The sequence below is a fragment of the Hippopotamus amphibius genome, chromosome 7 (genome assembly GCF_030028045.1).
Source record: "Hippopotamus amphibius kiboko isolate mHipAmp2 chromosome 7, mHipAmp2.hap2, whole genome shotgun sequence".
Classification (NCBI taxonomy): Eukaryota; Metazoa; Chordata; class Mammalia; order Artiodactyla; family Hippopotamidae; genus Hippopotamus; species Hippopotamus amphibius.
Window position 1 is genome coordinate 104,545,574 of NC_080192.1, and position 18,239 is coordinate 104,563,812.

An 18,239-nucleotide genomic window follows, 5' to 3' on the forward strand; every position below is an offset into this window, starting at 1 on the left:
ATTGGATAATAATAAGAATGTGTGAATTAGTTGAAAACACATTTTAGGGGCAAACAGTTGACCCAATCAGAAGTTCATGTTCCAGGAGCGATATTAGTTAAGAATTCATCAGAAAGGCCATACTCCATATGGGGCTACTAGTGACTTCTGTGATATTTATTATTTGATCAACTCAAGAGATTTTGCTGATTAGCATAATAGCTATTAGGAATGAGTTTTGACGTGTGAAATTAGTGGCTTAGCATAATGGATATTTGGAAAGGGCTCACATTGGTGAACTGGATGTTATTCAAAAAGTATGGGTCAGTTAAAATATTTTAGAGACACTCTTCACCTTTGTACAAATAAGGTATAAAAATCTAGAAAGCCCTTTAGTCTATATTGTTAGGGATATCTCATTACCTGATGCCTCAGATCAGCAGTCTTTTCCTGTAAGCGACCAGATAGTATTTTATGCTTTATCAGTCATGTGGTCTCTGTTCCAGCTACTCAACTCTGCTTTTGTCCCATGAAAGCAGCTGCATAGACAATATTTAAAAGTATGGGCATGGTGTGTTCCAGCTGAATTATATTTACAAAATCAGGCAGGGCCAGACTTGGCCTGGGACAGACATTTGCTGACCTCTGCTCTACACTATTATTTCATCTGCTCCAGGTGAATCTTTCGGCCAAGTTGGATCACCTAAAATGATAGAATCCTGGGATGTCCAAGAGTGGAAAGAGCAGGTCTATGTGTGAATTTGTGGCTACTTGCTAATAAATGTTAGTATGGTATCGTCAAATTTGGTTACAGACTTGTTTTCCATATATGCTCATAGAAGGGAATTAGATAACCCTCATGTGTTTAAAAAATGTCAGTGGCTATACTAACCTACCAACTTAATAACTTAATGGTTGCATATATCAAAGTGGCTCAAGCCATGATCTCTAACACCTTGGGCAAGATCAGGATGCTCCTTTTATTTTTTTATTTTTTATTTTTTTTCCATCAGGGAAGTCCCTAGGATGCTCCTTTCAGACGGTGGCCCCGCTCTTGCAGTGATTCATGACTGTGCGCGCATGTGGTTTGTGCTCAGAACCGATTTATTGAATTAGTGAATTGGGCTGATGTTTGCTTGGCAATTTAGTTTTAGGTGGGCTGTTTCTTGGGGGTCCTGATGTGCTTAGCATTTAACTATCAATGTGAAAATGAAAACTAGGTAGACATGTGGGTTAAAAATTGTGCAAATTTATAGTATTGGTGTTGCAGGAAGGGCGACCCCTTCCAGGGCCTGAGAGTGGGCTCTTGTCTAACACTCGGAAATGAATTGTCCGAGGAGACACACGTGCTGACAAAGCAAGACACTTTTTTGGAAAGGGGTGCCCGGGTGGAGAGCAGGCGGATAAGGGAACCCAGGAGGACTGCTCTGCCATGTGGCTCATGATCCCGGGTTTTATGGTAATGGGGTTATTTTCCAGATTATCTCTGGCCAATCATCTTGCTTGTTCCATAGTTTGATTCAGGGTCTCTCCTGGTGGTGTGCACATCTCTCAGCCAAGATGAATTCCAGTAAGAAGGACTCTGGGAGGTTGGTCGTCTCCTCCCTTTTTGGGCCCCTATGATTAAAGAAAAAGCGTAGAAATAATGATGAACATGGTATACTAATAGACATGAATTGCCACTAATATGCTGCAATCACACATATGTTACAGACACTCATTCAGATGTTTCCATTTGTGGTCTGTACACATGACTGGCCAAACCTGTGTACTGGGAGATGAAGGGAGTTTTACTAGTCTCTTCTTACAGAGTTGCTATTCTTCCTTTATCTTCATCCCCCCACCTTATCTCTTATGAGGAAACCCATGAATATGACCTAATCAGGGGGTCATGGTTTGGTTAGTTCTTATGACCTGGTCAGAGTCAACTTTGGTTTCTTTGCTGCTTTTAGTATCCATATTTACCACACCTGTAAGTTTTCTTCTTCCCGTTTTATTATGGCCATGGTCTCGAAGATCTGAAAACAAAGACAGTAGGAGATGAGCCAGTTGAGGTGGGCAGTGGTGGGTGAAATAAGGCCTTCCACGCTGTGCTGAGGAACTTGAGTTTCAATTTGTAGGTGAAAGGGAGTCAGTGAAGAGTTCTGCTTGCAGGGTGGCAGATGCGTTGGTGAGGGGACAGCATGAACTTGGGAGTCAGACTGCTTGGCCTTGGATCTCGGCTTTACCATTTACCACGGTGTGACCTTGGCAAGTCATTTAGCCTTTCTGTGCCTTTGTAAATAGTGATAATAGTAAGTACCTCTTCCCTTAGGTTTGCGATAAATATTTAACAAGATAATACATGGAATGAGCTAGAATCCTGCCTAGTTCATGAGTGCTGAGTAAATATTAGGATCAGCATACTTTATACACACATGCGTATTCTTCAGTGGTGTGTATAGATAGCCATATATGTGCACAATTTAATCCTTGTGATGATATTGGGGCAGGACTATACTGTATAAATCCGGGGGCCTCAGAACAAGGAAATGATCTGAGCAGGCCTAGTGCTAAGGCCGTTTGGCTCTGAGTCCCTTGCCTGATTTCTATGATATGCTTTTAATATTTTCGAGTGATAGCATGTTCTGGCTTTTTTTTTTGGATGAACACATTAGGAGCCGCTAGGGATTATATCAAAGCAAAGATTTCTTTTCAGCACCCAAGGATGGGTACTTGTCATTCGAAAGTTTTCAAGAGAGAGGAGAGAGGATATATATCAAGTATTCCCTGGCTGCTGTTAAAATTACCTTGAATTTCGGAAGCCTTGTTCACATTTCAGACCTCCTTTTCCTGAGGTGCTATCCTGGATGGTCAGGTGATGAGCAGGAGGTTTCAAAAGAAAGAATGATACGTTTCAGGTGTGCTGCTTAATGATGTTCAAAAGAAGCTATAGTAGGTGATTGGAGTGTGAACCCATGGGCAGGGTGCACTTTAATTTCCATTTAAAGTGGGGAGCGAGCCTGTGGGGATCCAGCCTGACCTCATTTAGCTGGCAAAAGGTAGGTATGTGCATAGCTAATAATGAAAGTATCTTGCATTTGTAAAGGGTTTTACGCTTTGAAAAGTTCTTTGACACACTTTATATTTTGATCCTTTCAATAGTTCCAAGAAGAGGCCAGAATTATTCTTTTTTTGGATACGTGGAAAATGAGACTCAGAAAAATGCAGCAATGTGCCTGATTTCACCAGGTTACTCACGATCACATTGGCAGAGTTGCAGCTTAGAGATCGTGTCTGGTGCTGTTTTTGTTACAGTGAAACCACCCACGAGATATGGTAGAATCCTCTATTTATTTATTTATTTATTTATTTTATTGGCTCTGTTGGGTCTTCGTTGCTGCACACGGGCTTTCTCTAGTTGCGGTGAGCAGGGGCTACTCTTCATTTTGGTGCGCGGGCTTCTCATTGCAGTGGCCTCTCTTGTTGCAGAGCACAGGCTCTAGGCATGTGGGCTTCAGTAGTTGTGGCACATGGGCTCAATAGTTGTGGCTCACGGGCTCTAGAGCGCAGGATCAATAGTTGTGGCACACGGGCTTAGTTGCTCCTCAGCATGTGGTATCTTCCTGGGGCAGGGACTGAACCCGTGTCCCCTGCATTGGCAGGTGGACTCTTACCCACTGCGCCACCTAGGAAGTCCCTGGAATCCTCCTTTTAAAGTCAAAATTGTATCATTATTGTACTAGATATCACTTCTGACTGCACTGCATTCATGGTCCAACCAGGCAAAACATTTCATCTCTGTGGATCTTAAAATAATCTTTTGAAAGATCTCAGAGGAGCCTACATTTCCCCCATGTATTAAAATTGTATGATTCTCTTAGTCATTTAGTTTCTGGAACACTTTGTTACATGGTTCCTTACTTAACTTCCAGGAAGGTCAAGGGCATTTTAATTTGCTTCCTAGGAATGTCTGGCTATTTTGGATTTTGTAAGCTGTCTGAAAAAACCTTAAAGACTGTTTTCTTTTATCCCAAGGTTTGAGGGGAAGATTAACTCAGCTAATGAGGTCCATCTTTTCCCCTAATAATGTGAGTAAAGTATAGCTATGCTACTGTGCTATTAAAAATGCATTCAAATTGATTGGCAGAGATGCTGGTAGGTATAAAGAAGGGAAGGAAAAGTGGAAAGATGAAAGAAAGGAAGAAGGAAAAAACAGACTGTCCTGGTAGAAGTTATAACACACGAAATATATATGTTAGAAAAGAAAAAGGCATCAACAAGGTGCAGAAACAGAGTATTAGAATTGAGAGGACTTTAAAAATCAATGATTGTAGCCTCTTCTCTTCATAGGCATAGACCACATGCTCAGAGAGGTTAAATAACTTACCTGAAGTGTACAGCAGGCAATGGCAATGCCAGGACTGGGGAAAATTGGGAGCTAATTTTTGAATACTCATTATGCCAAGGGCTTTAAAAATGTTCTCTCCCAGTGTTATGGGTTGAATTGTAATCCCCCCTACCCCCATTCATAGGTTCAAGCCCTAACCCCTAATACCGTAGAGTGTCCTGATCTTATTTGCAGATAGGATTTTACAGAGGAAATCTAGTTAAAATAAGGATTAGTGTGGGTCCTAATCCAATATGATTGGTGTTCTTATGAAAAGGGGAAATCTGAACAGACATGGATACAGAAAGAATACCGTATGAACATGAAGATGGCCATCTACAAGCCAAGGGGAGGGGCCTGGAACAGAGCCTTCCCTCACAGGAACCAAGCCTGCCCACACCTTGATCTCAGGCTTTTAGTCTCCAGAACTGTGAGACAATACGTTTTTGTTTTTTAAGCTACCCAGTTTGTGGTACTTTGTTATGGCAGCTCTAGAAAATGATTGCACCCAACTGTCCTTTTAGGCAGGCATTGTTTTCCCCGTCTTGTAGGAGGAGACTGAAGGGTGTTAACTTGGGGATTTGGGGGTCACAAACTAGTGATTCAGATTCCAAGATCACACCTCTTCTGTTGTGTGAGGTGGCCCAGCTGGGAAGGTGAGAGTTACTAGGCAAATGGGCCTCCCTTGTCCCTCCTTTGACCCATGGTGTTTCTGCATGAAACTGCCCATTAAAAACCTCAAAGCAGTTAGTGACCACCCAACTTCCTTCACAATTGAGTCATGTAGTTTTTCTTTCTTTCTTTTAAAGAGAGGGTTTTTTTCTGTCAAGTGTTTGCAACTGTGAGAATAGGTAGGCCCTAGGTAGAGAGAGCTAAGCCCTCAGCTTTAGCAGTTGGAGAATTTAAACACTTCACTGTCTCCAGTGGTTCATTTCACTTTGAACCCAAATACCTACAGCTGCAACTAGAAATAGTATAATCAGTCAAGTGTCAGGTCACATCCTGCAGAAGTTAAGACGCGGCACTTCTTTTCAACAGCAGAAAGCCCAGTGTGAATGAGGCTAAAATGTGAGGTTAGGAGGCCCTCGGGAGTGATATTAAGCAGTGTTAAAAGCGGCTTCGGTGCAGGAGATGTGTGTCTGTACCTAGGTGGTGCCACTTCTTGAATCAGAGTGCCAGAAAATAGTTTCTCTCAATGGTGGTGCATAAACTCTGGTAGTTTTCCAAGTTGGTGTAACAATTTTATAGAAAAATTGCATTTTGTTTTGTAGAAAAAGCACATTTATTTAAAACTTTTGTGTTTTAAAATCTCTAAATTTCAGCTTTCTAGTTGTGAAATGTGGTAAAATCTGCCTTATTGGGGTTGTCATGAGGATGAAGTGAGGTGTGTGTTGGGAGTTTCTGGGAAGTCGAAAGCCCTATCCTAAACCAAGGGGAAGTTTTAACCAGACTATAAGTTTACCCAGATAATCATTAAAATATCGATAGAATCCACTGATGCAGAGTTATAGGGAAGGCTCCTTCCTCCTAATTTTGAGTCTGGACTGAGTGTATTTGTGTATGGCATACCTTGACCCTTTGGGGAAAAAGTACTAAGTGAATTTCAGGTCTTGATATTATTAACTGGTATGTTCCTTTTCTCATAGTTGATAAATGACTTAAAGCTACATCTAAAGGTTTACTGTCTATTTGTTTTTGTGTTTCTGGCTCTGCTGAGTCAGACATGACTTGCACTGGTCACAGTCCGGGTTTGAGTTAGAAAAATAGGTTAGAAGGCAAGTCACTGTGTCGTATGCATAGTGCCAAACCCAACCACACGGTTGTCTCCCTCTTCCCTTTTCTAGCCCCCTGGGTGGGTTTAGCCAAAGCAGGGGTGTGGGACTGAAGTATACAGTGGTGCTTTAGATTGCGGCTCCAGAGGCAGGTTTGCTGGGTTTAATTCTATGGCTTGGTTTCCTCCTCCCCCAGATGGGAATGCCGGAAGTGTGATGAGGAAATGAGTTACCCGTGTAAGTCCCTGAGGCCCTTCGCACCGTGCTCACTGCTGGCCGTCCTCACCTTCTTCTTGTGATGATCTGCCTGTGTGTCCTCTCCCCCATTAGACTGTGAGCTCCCTCAGGAGTCTCCTGGATTCTTCTTCATCTTTCCATCTTCCTACGTGAATACTGTTGAGTGAGTGAGCCAGAAGAGCTACGGAGTATTGTTCACCCTCACCCTCTGTCTTGGCCTCATCTGACATTCCTACCGTTGAGGATAAGGTGCAGGTAAGGTAGATGGGAATTTTTGGGTCAGAAAATGGCAGAGGGTAGAGTGGATAAAGGCTTCATTTTTGAAACTGTTTGATTCTAGGTGTAGACAAGGCATACATGTGCAACGGGTCATGGATAGCACCTTAATGTTGGCAGGAGCTGTTTTATAAATTAAGGTTCAATAGTAGGTGGGAACTATATTCAGTATCTTGTAATAACCTATATTAGAAAAGAATCTGAAAAAGAATATATATATTCATATATATATGTATATGAAATTAAGGGTCAAAAGAGGCATTGGCGGTTTATTACTATTTAGAAGGTGTAGCAAGTGTCTGCTTAGAACAAAGTGGCTGAATATAAAATTTGCCTTCAAGGAGCAACATCGAGGGTAAGGTCATTCTTTTACAGATATTGAGCGGCTCATTTATTATCATGGTCCTATGCTGTCCTGCCTGTGCCTTTCTTTCCAGTCTCTTGTGGCCTTGCTTTTGCCTCCATCCCATCTTCCCTCTCCTCCCGTGTCAGGGGCTTTGGTGTCATGCAGTCCTGTCCTAAGGGAGGGACCACTTGTCCTTATACTTCCCAGCTTTCACTCCTTCTTTATCCCACATTGATCAAGGCCAAGTGAGCACTCAATAGATGTTGGCCGAATTTAGTTCCTGTCTCCCTCTCTTCTGCCCTCACTTTTCCCCAAAGCCAAATAGGCCAAGACCGGATACACCTCAAAATAGCTTTGAGGCTCATACAATTCAACACATTTTCTAGAGTGAGAAATGAATTATTAGAGCATCTCACATGCTGTGAGGAATAGTAAATAAGCATATAATTCAGTGGGTTTTATACCCACAGTGGATTTACATTTTACCAGTTCTCAGTTTTGATATTGATCTGTAAAAGGAAACATAGGGCTATTATCATAAATCCCATAGAATACAAAGGTCCTGCAAATAGATTTGGTGGCTTGATCTTATATGCTGTAAACACCAGCACAGTTGTGGGGAAGCTGGACTTGGAAGCTGAAGGCTGGGCTGTTTTGTGGGGACAGTCTTCTCCTGTGCCGTCACTATTGGATCCACCAAGAGGTAGTGGAGCTCATGATCTGTGGGTTTCTGTGTCTGTCCCCTCACTCCTGGTTCATATAGGATTTTATGAAGATGGTTTATTGGGGGGTAGAGTCTTACTGTCCTTTAGAAATTATATTTTTAAAATTTCTTGTTGTATGGCTTGACATTTTAGAAAGATTTATAAAATTAAAATATTAACTGGTGTGTGTGTGTGTGTGTGTGTGTTTGGGGGTGTGCCAGGGAGGGCTTAGGAATGGTTTAAAACCAGCTGGGCCAGTTCCATGTTCAAGACAAAAACAAGAAAAGAACCATTTATCCTGGTATCCTGGGAGGGGCAGGTGGGAAACGTGCATTCTCCCCCTTTGGCTCTTTGCAGTGGAGAACACGGCCTGCTCCTTTGGCATACCACGTCCAGTGGATTATGTTGTGGGCATTTGCTTATTCTGCCTTGTGGACAAGATCCCTCAGAAGCAGAGCTGTGCCAAGCAGTACTTCCTCAGCTGTGTGTATTCTTGCACAAAGCAAGGCGACCATGGATGTCACTTGTAAATGTGAGTGGACATAGCACTGCTGAACAGTATAACTCCATATAAGGCAGTGATCAGAATCTTTAAGCTGAGGGAAAGTTTGTTAGACGATGTAGAAAGTATTCATAAAGCAGCATTTCCCAATGTGAGTTCCACAGAAGACTAGTCCCCTCCAAATGCACAAAAAGGGTGGGTTTGGAGCTCTGTGGTTGAATATGTTTGGGATGTGGTTGTGAACCCTAACCTCCTCGTGGCAATTCATGATGCAGACTCACTTGTTAAAGGCTCTGAGAAGTCCTGTGGTAAAGACACTTATTTAACTTTGTTTTATTCAGTGTTTCTCAAATACATTTCACTTTGGAATACTTTTTTTTTTTTTTTTTGCATAATACCAATCAACATCCTGGTTAATGATGTTTCTTGTAACATGTTTTGAAAGTGCTATAGTAAAGTACAAGCCTTAGGGTTACCAGGGAGGGGATTATTTTAAATTGTACTGATTCTGGCGAAATTATTTTCATCCTGTCAAGACATAGAGAAGCGTACAAAATGTACTCAGTATTGCACAGAAGGCCGTATTTTACAGTAGGCATTTTTGCCAAATAAACATTAGGGAAGCAATGCATCTCTGGGTTTCTGCAGTGGTACTGAATCCGTGTAGAAGCAAAGAGAACAAGAATTAGTTTGAGTTGCAGAACTCTGGTACCGACTGAACTCTGAACTGCTGCATAGGGGGAATCTGAGGCTTCTCTGTGGCCACTCAACAAGTATTTACTAATTACCTGCTAGTCTCTAACCCTATGCCAAGCTCTGAGGATGCAACTCTGAGAAAACCTCAGCCTCTGCTCTCAAGGACTAGTGAGGATGCATTGGGAAGAGGGTCCTGGGCAGAGGCTGTGGCCCGTGCACAGCCTGGGAGGAGAGCCCATACGGCACATTTGGAGGCCTTAGAGTACATGAGCGGGGCTAGAAGGGTTTGAGGTGCAGGAGTGACTGGGGAGGGGGGCCACTCAGGGGTTGCTGGATCATGAGGGGTCCTGACTACTGAGCTGATGAGTGTCTTTTATCTCTGTGATTAGCACAGGGAAGTGGTACAAAACGATAAGCAGCCTGTGGGGACATCCTGGCGTGTGGACAGCTGAGGGACAGGAGGAACTGGATCAGTGGATGACTCAGGGCCAGACAATAAGAGAAAGTTCTGGGTGAGAGTATCTCCCAAGCCCACCCATCTATGGATTTCACTGAGGTTCTAGTGAGGAGAAATGAGTGATTAGGCCAGAAGCCCCCCAGAGTCATGTATGGTATTTGATGGTTGGTGGTTTATATGAGTGCAACCTCTTCATGTGGCCATGTTACTTGTTAGCAGACCGTATGTTATTTATTACAGAGTTTGCATTCACGTGTTCTCAGGTAACCTTTCTTGTTTATCTCCTCATTTATTCTACAAGTATTTATTTGAGCCTCTGGCAGTACCAGGTGCTGAGGATATAATACGTGACAAGACAATTACAGTCTGCCCTACAGTCTAGAGTGGGAGACTGACATTACTCAACGAATCATACTAATAAACATAAGATCACAGTTGTGATAAGTGCCGTGAAGGAGAAGCACATGGTGTGTGAGATCGGAGTCTTCAGCATCAGGAAAGACTTACTTGGTAAGATGGACTTTAGGCTGACAGCTGAAGAATGAACACAAGTTGACTAGGTGTACAGCAGGGGAGAGCCAACAGCTCTGATAGCAGGTGGGAGCTTAGTGTATTTAAGGAACTGAAGGGAGCCAGTGTGGCTGGAGCCCAGGGAGTAAGGGGCAGTGGTGGTACAGTAGAGACTGAGAGTTAGAAGATTCCAGGCTCTGCAGAACTTCATAGTTGTGGTAAGGAATTTTCTTTTGTTTCAAGAACAATGCACAAGCTTTGAACAGTTTTAAATAAGAAGTTACATCATTAGATTTGTGCTTTTTTCTTTGAATGTCAAGTATCTTCTGTATGTGTTTATTATCATCATGGTCTTTGCATCAAGATACATAGCAATGATAGCAGCTTTCTCTGTAAAGCTTAGTATTAAATATTAAATATCTTTACCCATTTTCATTTTATATTACTCTGCCAAGAAAAAAATTAAAACAAGTTATTTGAAGCCTAGACACACTTCCATGATTAGCCGGGCTGTGTGAAAGTTGGTGGCTTTGTTCTTCCTGCTGTGTGGGCAGGTCCAGGCTCTAGAAAGACAGCACTACGTTATAATTGTTTTTGAAAAGTGTGCTACAAAAATGGATGGGCTGTTATAAGCCAGGTTATAAAGTAAGGATGTGGGTAAAGGAGGGACATATTCTTCCAGAAACAGAATTTCTGAAGAGTCCCAGTCCATCATTTTCTCCCAAAATGGTTGGAAGAGGGGTAAAATCTCAACATGAACTTCAAAGTACTGTCTCTGTGAAGGGATAGTGGTTGCCTTGCTGAGGGAGGAAAGGGCTTAGTTTGACCATTCCCACCATTCCCATTAACTGGGGAATGGAGGAGTTTATTGCCCAGTGGGTGTGAAGTGGGCTGAAGCTTGGTTGGTATTGAATTCTCTAAGAAGTTTCTTCTCAGATTGGTGTTTTGAGAAGGTTATGCTGGTTGCATCATGGAGAATATGTTGGAGGGAGAAGAGTGGATGAGGGTGTGTAGATGTGGCCACTGCGGGAATCCCGACCAAAGATGGTGGTGCCTTGGACTAGGGTGGTGGCCGTGGAGGTGGAAAGAAATCAAAGAATTCAAGAGCCATCTAGGAATTAAGATTTATGGACATGGTGGTACATTCTATGTGGGGCAGGGAGAGAGAATAGGTCTCCTAGACTTTGTGCAGCCAAGGTGGAGAATACTGGATCAGATTTTAGGGGAAAGATCACACAATCAGTTTTGGTTACATGGATATGAAGCTGAGAAAAGGGTTCTAGACTGAGATATAATTTGCGAGCATTGGCATTTGGAGAGAGATTGATGCTGTGGTATACGTGAGGAGTGTTTGGAAGAGACTGAAGACAGGAGGAATCCAGCTGAGGAAAGACTTGAGGTGCTCCAGCCTTCAGAGGAGCCTGAGAAGGACCAGCCAGAGATGTAGGAGAAACATCAGAAACATGAGGTATGACAGACAAGGAAAGAGATTATTTCAAGAGGAAAGATGTGGTCATCTGTGTTGATTTGCCATGGAAACATCAATTATGCTGAGGAATAAAAATGAAAACTGGATCTAGTAACATGGAGGTGATTGCTGGCCTTAGTGAGAATTGTTTTGTTAGAGGAGGAGGGGCAGTTCCCTGAATAGAACATCTTTTATAAAGTTAGTCGTAAGGACTGCATGGTTCTGGGTATTTTTGCTGTGAGCATCTTTGCTGTAGACATCTTTGCCGCAAGCATTTTTGCCACACAACTTATTGGCCATAAGGCAATTTTGCTGTGAAAGATGTAATAACTGGCTGACAGTTTAGTTTGACAGTTTGATTTCAACTGGTTGAAATGTGTTAGCATTTCTTCCAGTTAGAGACATTATTGATGGCTTTATCAAGCTGACAGAGTTGAACCCACATTTCCTGTTGGTAGAACCTGAGAATGTCTACCAGTGGACATGTGACAATATGCCAAGAACAAATAGCAGGGTAGAAGTTTTCACAACATGACACAAAGCTCAGTTACAAACATGCACCCTAGTACTGTATTTGGAAACCGAGACCTCTCTTATGAAGAAAGAAAAGTGTGATGCCGAATGAGGAAATAAATCAACAAGCAAAGGAAAAAAGCGTAATACTGTGAATAAAAGATTTTAAAGACATGCTTAGGTACAACTCACAAAATAAAATCAACCATTTGTGCAGTATTGCCATGAATCTACACATATTTTAAGTGTATTCAAATATTTTGTATTTTGCAACAAATTCTTTTAAATTTTGTTATTGATTCTCATGTTTCATTGTCATTTTTAGTGTCCCTCTTTTATTTTTCATTATTTTATCTTTTATGGCAAAATTGCCTGATGGCTAATTAGTTATGCGGCGAAAATGCTGCAAAAATGCTTGCAGGAAAGACTTTTATGGCAAAGAAACTTATGGCGAAAATACTGGACACATCCTTCATGTACTGCAATACAGAGGCAAGTAAAGTGGATGGATTCAGTAGCTGTGTGTAGTCCCAGGCCTGATGCTCTGAGTGCAAGACTAGGTAAACAATATCCCTTATATAGCGGTATGGAAGTAAGCCCTTTTCTGAGGACCACATGTTACACATACACACACAGACACACACGCACACTGAATGTGCTGTATGTAAGTACCCTGAGGTATATGACTACCTATGACTAGCTCATCTTTGACTAAAGGGTATTCAGTAAATACTTGTTACATTAGTATGTTTAAAAGTTTTTAAAAATTACTTTAAAAATGCTGAAAATGCTTCATCAAATTTTTTTTGTGTTGGGATGAAGTAGAAGAATTATAAGGCTTTATGCTGTTAAAAAAAACAAAACAAAATCCTCTACTTTAATAGCCATCCCATAGAGAATCTGAAAAAAATAAAAATGCCCCAATTTTTTCCCAGAAGGCTGTAGCTGATTAGTTTTGGTAGATATTGAATGCCTTCAAAATTCCTGCTAAGGTTGAACTCCTTGAATGTAATTTATCCTTTGTTTATCCTCTTGGGCAATGAGAATAAGAATTTGTCTCCAACTCATATTACCCCATTTTATTGAACCACTCTGCAAAAACTGAAGTGTGATTTACGGTAATGTTTCGTAACAGTGAGTATTAATAAAACGGGTAAAGGTTTTACAGGCTTTAAATTTTGGAGAAAAAAAGAATATTATGGGTTGCAATTTACAAAAGAACTATGTTAAATTCAGTTTTCAGACACAAGGCCTGTCTGTATGCTTATATTTCTGCTGGTTGCGTAAAGAAAAGGATTAAGTGCTTCATGCTTATTTAAAGGCCATTTTATAAAATTAGATGCCAAGAGGAGGCAGGAGATCCTTCAATATAGATTGCACAGTTTGCAACTTTGAGTCTATAGATGACAGCATTAAAAGAGTTGTCAGTGTGTACCTTACCTTACCACAGAGCTAGATTTTGAATCAGTGCAAACCTCATTTGAGAAATAATTATATTTAGCATTAATTATAATTAAAATAATTATATTTACCATTTTAATCTTACGTGACCATTGATGGTTTGCTTTGTAGAATGCCATATACTTTCAGAAGAAGCGTCTATATTGTCTCATCCTCCAGGGAAGTAGTTCTCCCCATGAGGTCCTGGGACCAGCAGCAGCAATATCAGTTGGGAACTGTTAGAGTGTAAATTCTGTGGCCCCACTCAGACCTACAGAATCAGAAACTCAGGGGTTGGGGCCCAGCAATTCATGTTTCAACAAGCCCTGCAGGTAGTGCTGATTCACATATAAGTTTGAGAGCCACTGCTCTTGGGGAAGCAATATCTCGATGTATGTATGTGTGCGTGTGTGTGTGTGTGTTGATACCGAAATGTTACACCCCAAAATCAACATCAAAATAAACAGCAAAAACTTGTCTTGAGCAGAGAAGCAAAATCAGAATATTTTACCTGCTCTATGCTCCTCTTGGTTATAGTGGCCTGGGTTCTCCCTAAAGCACTGGCCCGAACCGTCCCTTGGATTTGTCACTCAGGGATCCCAAGAACAGTAGTGTTGATGACTCACTCTTTGTTACACTCACCAGGGAGCACAGAGATCATTTCTTTTAAGGTTCCATCTAAAGCACACTTACCACAAGCCAGGAACTGTGCTAAGTACTTTATATTTAATATCTTTTTAAGCCTCAAAACAACCCTATAAGTAGGTATTTTAATCTTTACATCACAGATTAGGATATTGAAGCTCAGAGAGGCTTAAAGATGTACTTCAGCTCACTTGGATGGTCAGCAGCAGACACTTATGTGTTTAGCTGTTACATCCTGTCTCTGCTGGATGGTTACCATCAGCAAGAGGGCTTTCCTGTTAGCTGTTCCCGTCAATTCATGCCTTGGATCCCAGGGCTCTGGGTTTCTTTCCCCAGCCATGGTTGGCTTGGGGCTTTTGATTTGATAATTCCATATACTCAGGTAAAGAAGCATTAGCAGGATACCCAAAGATGTTTTTGAGAATTGTGAAGAATCAAGAAAAGATGAACATGTTATCAGAAACTGGAGGAAAGGGGATCTTTGTTATATAGTGGCAGAAAGCTCAGCAGAATTGTATCTTGCAATCATGCGGAAAGTGAAATTTGGAAATGATGAAATGGTACGTTTAGCTGACGAGTTTTCCACCAAAGTGTTGAACATGTAGCTTGGTTTCTTTTTGCTGCTTGTAGTAAAACATGAAAGGAAAAAGCTAAATTCAGGGAAGAAATTTTAAATAAAAAGGAACCAGACTTGATGATTTGGGAAATTCTCAGCCTATCTGGATTACAAAAGACGCTAACATTAAGGGATTAGTAGATAGAAAATTGTGTTTTCAAGAAAAAACTGAGACTGTGGCTGGACACACTTTTGCTAATACCTCAGAAAGATCAAAAGGTAAGTATTCAGTCACACAAGAGTTCTTTGAAGAGATTAAATCTCTTCAGAGAGTGATGGAGACTGCATTATTTTCCTGGGATGGTCAATTATTATTATTATTTTTGCATTAATTCTTTTTTTTAAAATTTTATTTATTTGTTTATTATTTTTGGGGGGTACACCAAGTTCAATCATCTGTTTTTATACACATATCCCCGTATTCCCTCCCTCCCTCAACTCCCCCCCACCCTCCCTCGAGTCCCCCCCACGCTCCCCGTCCCAGTCCTCTAAGGCATCTTCCATCCTCGAGTTGAACTCCCTTTGTTATACAACAACTTCCCACCGGCCATCTATTTTACAGTTGGTAGTATATATATGTCTGTGCTACTCTCTCGCTTCATCTCAGCTTCCCCTTCACCCCCCGCCCCCTCCCAGTCCTCGAGTTCTCCAGTCCATTCCCTGCATCTGCGTCCCTGTTCTTGTCACTGAGTTCATCAGTACCATTTTTAGATTCAGTTTATGTGAGTTAGCATAAAGGGATGAGATGGAGCTATATGTAATGAGGTAGATAGACCTAGAGTCTGTCATACAGAGTGAAGTAAGTCAGAAAGGGATGGTCAATTATGCTTGTAAACCCAGAATGAGACGTTTGGGAGTTTTCTAGTTTTTTTGTTTGTTTGTTTTGTTGTTGCTTTTTAGGTCAGCACCCTCCACCATGGCTATGCTGAAGTACGTTCTTTTTAATCGATGGTGACCTTTTGGGGGATGGAACGGGTTGGCGTGTGTTCACATTGTGATTCTCTTGCTGCTGTGGACTCTTAATTTCCACAAGGTACCACAGCATGCTCCACCCCCAGAGTGGTGCCTCCTGCTCTGTACACTCTCAAGTCTGTACGCTCTCCTTCTGATTTGCCAGATGCCAGTTTCCCCAGGTGAGACCTGTTTTGAGTATGTTTCCAGGTAGGGTGGATGTTCTCCTTCTGGGGTTTATTTTGTCCAGTACTACCATTCCTAGACACTCTCTTCCTTTCTTCCCCTCTCTGCTCTTCCCCTCTCCCCTCTTTCCTCCCTTCTCTTTTATATTCTCTGCCCTGACTCTCCACTCTGGGTTTGGAAATTTATTTCCTTATCTACAAGCAATTTGAAGATCATAATTTTTTTTTGACTCCTATATTCTTGGTGTGGATTACAAGCAGTTGTATTTGTTTTCCTTAATGCATATAGTTTTGTAGGAGATGGAGAGATTCACATTTAAGTGACTGCCTTATTTAATGGCAAGGATTTTCAACCTTGGTATCCTTGACATCTTGGGAGAGGGCTTTTTTTGTTGTGGGGGACTGCCCTGTGCATTCTAGGAGGCGGTGACAGGTTGAAATCATAATGGAGTAATCATAGTTCAGGCATACAAAATGGAGCCAGGTTGGGGGGGTGACATTGAGGATCTAGTCTCAGATACATCCCTGTACCACTGAGAACTTGAACTTTCTGTGAACTGTACTAAAGTCAAGGACATGACCAGCTGTTTTTAAAATAGCATCTGCTAGCTGCAACCTTGTGGTCTCAAGGTTGTTTCCTCTTGTAACTATGCAACCATTTCAGATCCCAACCAATCCTTGCTTAACAAGTACCCGCTCCAATTAGAATTCTCGATAAACAACTCACGTAACTAACTGTGACCTTGAGGTTTTTGCCTTTATAAGCACTCTCTATTTTGTAGTCCAGTAGAACACAGTTCAAGTACTTCTTGAATCTGTCTCTCCCAGGCTGCACTCTATCAAACACCAAATAAACATCTCTTTACTTCAATTAGGTCTTCGTTTCTGAACTTTTGGTTAACAGACATTTCGCAGCACCCCTGGTCTCTATTCACTAGATGACAGTAGCAGCCATCTCCTAGTGTGACAACCCAAGATGACTCTGGACATTGCTAAATGTCCCCTAAGAGGCAAAATCACCCCCACTTGATCACCACTGTCTTATAGGGACTCTTTCTGTCTCTTTTTGCTATACTTATATACTTTATTGGAGATTTTCTCAACTTTATTTTTCATTTCAACCATCATGATTCAATATTTGTTGTTGCTCTGTGTTCCTTTTTTTAAAAAATAAACTTATTTATTTATTTATTTTATTGGCTGTGTTGGGTCTTTTTTCCTGTGTGCAGGCTTTCTGTTTAGTTGCGGTGAGTGGGGGCTACTCTTTGTTGTGATGCTCAGGCTCCTCATTGCCGTGGCTTCTCTTGTTGTGGAGCATGGGCTCTAGGCACGTGGGTTTCAGTAGTTGCAGCACATGGGCTCAATAGTTGTGGCTCACAGGCTCTAGAGCATAGGTTCAGTAGTTGTGGTGCACAGGCTTAGTTGCTCCGCGGCATGTGGGATCTTCCTGGAGCAGGGATCGAACCCGTGTCCCCTGCACTGGCAGGCGGATTCTCAACCACTGCGCCACCTAGGAAGCCCCTCAGTGTTCCTTTTTAAAAAATTAAAATTACCTCTGTATTTTTTCCATGAATGTGGTATTGTTTTCTTTTAAAAGCCTTATTTATAGTTGTTTTTTATATTTTATATTAAAATTTATTTATTTAAAAAATTTTATTGAAATATATTTGATTTACAATGTTGTGTTAATTTCTTCTGTACAGCAAAGTGACTCAGTTATACGTGTATATATATATATATATTCTTTTTCAGTTTCTTTTCCATTATGGTGTATTACAGAATATATTGAATGTAGTTCCCTGTGCTATGCAGTAGGATCTTGTTGCTTATCCATCCTCTGTATAATAGTTTGAGTTGTTTATTGTTTTGATTGTTGCTTTCATTAGCTTTGTTTCCTCTAAGTTCTCTTGTCTTATTGGTTTATTTTGTCCTTTGTCATCCTATTAGGTGAGTTGTTCTAACGTCTGCTCACCCTTGGGTAACAATTCATACCTAAGAGTGAGGCACAGCAGCGCTGATTGGAACTTGTTTGTGTGTGCATGGGGCATATTTGGTGGTCTTCATGGAGGATAATTGGATAGTGATCCCATTTCATTGGAGAATCCCAAATATCAGTATCTATAGGTCTTTTCTCTTGGCCTGATTAATTTTGCCAGAGAGTCTGTGGTCAGTTTTCTGCTTGCCAGTTTGGGTGGGGCTCAAGGGAAGGGGTCAGGGGTAGAGGATGGGATGGTAAGGGGTTGTGTGGTCTCACCTCTCAGTGTGTAGATTTTCCTTTTACGTTTCTGGCTTTTGAGTAAAGCAATTCCCAAGTTTTGCCAGGTTCCTCTGACTCCAAATCCTTCATGATTTAATTCCTTCTGATGGTAAGCATGCAGTCTTCTAGTGGGATACAGAAGGAGATCTGGGGTTCTGTTGCCCCAGACTTTGAACTGATTCTCCTATTTTCAGTCTTATTCCCTGCCCTTTACTTAGAGATGCCTGATACCTGCAGTTCTCAAGCACTGCATACTTCTGTTTGCTATTGCCTTTTCCCAAAGGTCACCTAGCTTTTAGCTTTCTGTGGTCTTCTA